Raw genomic sequence first — 2,143 nt, forward strand, 5'->3', positions numbered from 1 at the left:
GACTTCAGTATTAGGGGTGAGCAAAATGCATCAAATCTAATCCATCTCGAGTACTCACTCCTGCAAGCCCGGATTAAGAAAGCACAAGAGAAAAACTTTCGTCAACAGCTCCTGGATAAGAGGATGCACGGTATCTTCCACAGAAATGTGAAGGATCAGTCAATGTCTTGTGAGCTAACGTTTGCTTTCGTTAAATCGCCCGGATTGAAGTCTGGTACAGAGGGTTTCATTTTTGCATCCCAAGACGGTGTCATTTCCACCTTAACATACCGTCGCCACATTTTGAGCCAAGACATTCCCGATGATAGCTGCAGGGTGTGCCATGCACATCCCGAGCATTTAGCTCACATACTATCTAGTTGTCCAACACACGCGGGAACGACCTACATTCAAAGGCACAATGCGGCACTAAGAGTTCTTTATTACCATTTCTGTCACTCCTACGGCATTCACCTTAATATCGCTCCTCTAAATGCTCCTAGGGAAATTGAGTCAATTGGCGAGAATGGGAAGTGCCGTTTATACTGGAACTTTATATTCTCGACAATTGTTTCTGTTGCTCACTCGAGGCCTGACATGGTTCTTCTTGACTTCGAGAAGCGAACTATGTTCGTTATCGAATTTTCGGCACCAGCTGACAAAAACATCATAGACAAGGAGAATGAAAAGAAAGAGAGGTATCGAGACCTTATAAGGGAGTTGCAACGATTGTACCCGGAATATTCTGTTAAACTGATCGTCCTTATCATCGGCGCTCTTGAAGGTGCCAAGCTTTCATTTGCTAATAGCCTAAAAAGCATCCCAGCGTGTCAACAATATGCTAGAACACTTGCGGGAATAATGCAGAAGACGGTTGTCCTTGGGTCGCTCCGTGTTCTTAGGGTCCACGAAACTTTTGCTGGATCGTCGTATTGATTCCTTTACAGACTGTAACCACCTATCTCACGGTTGTGAGACGTGGTTATGGCTGAAATTTTACCGCGATTTCGCTGGAAACGGGTGCAATTTTTCAGATTAGCACCCGCTCCCAGCGAAATCCTGCGGTTTGTCCTTATGACAAATTTTTAATTATATAAAGTTATAAACAGTTATAACCACCCCTGGACAATTGTCCAGCTAGAGCTATCGCACTTTTCGCAGCAACGTCTGCGAAACCATGCTGAACTACTGCGTAAAAGGGGCTATGTAAGCGGAACGCCTACTCTACCACAGCTAGAACAAGCCGGCAACAAAGAAAGAGAGGCGACACTAAGACCAACCGCGGGCAGGCATCCAATAGATGAAGAGCGATGCTTTACGACCCGGAGAAACATCAAAACCAAGGTTTCTCTCAAGCCTAAAGATCTGGCTGAAATGGATGACGAGCTTCGTGGAGATTTTTCCGGTGAATCCGACCTTTGGGCTATCAATTATTGTGTGTATAATGCAGCGAGAGCTTTGGCCGATGCGAACCGTAAAACAAAAGCAACGGCTGATAATAAGACCAAAAGACGAATGCATCAACTTGCCATAAAGATAGGCTGGGCAAGACAGTAGGCGTCCCGCATTCAATGTGTGATTGACTACATCACATGTGGCAGGAATTTCACCGCCAAGGTTCGAAAGTTCGCGCCCGAACTTCGGACCCGTTATCACACACTTAACAAGTGAAAGCTGCTGACCATCAGGCAGCATATTGTTGAGAGAATACGGATACTATCTGAAGCTAAGGGAAGTCTAGAGCGAAGGGAAAGGTGGGTCAGAGAATATCAACAATTTCTCTCTGACCCATCTCGACTCTTCCAAGACCCTCCAGTTACTATCGAACACCCACCCAAACCAGAGGAGGTCGAAGTATTTTGGAGAGAAGTCTACGAAGTTTAGCTTATACTGGACGAAGACTCAGAAAATATAAAGAGCTTCAAGGAGTTATGTGTTTCCCTCATAACACCTGATAAAGAATGCCCACCCATCACTACCGAGGAGGTGAAAAAAGTATTATGAGGGATGAAGAACTATTCCGCAATTTAGGACTTATTAGCAAACGAGTGAGTGAGCCAACGAAACTGAGAGGGCAAGCGAGAGAGAGAGAGAGAGCATGTTAACGCAAACACATCTTAGTGTACTTAACTTTACATTACCATTACTCACAATCTTTACGCTT

The sequence above is a fragment of the Belonocnema kinseyi genome, chromosome 1 (genome assembly GCF_010883055.1).
Source record: "Belonocnema kinseyi isolate 2016_QV_RU_SX_M_011 chromosome 1, B_treatae_v1, whole genome shotgun sequence".
In the NCBI taxonomy this organism is placed as follows: domain Eukaryota; kingdom Metazoa; phylum Arthropoda; class Insecta; order Hymenoptera; family Cynipidae; genus Belonocnema; species Belonocnema kinseyi.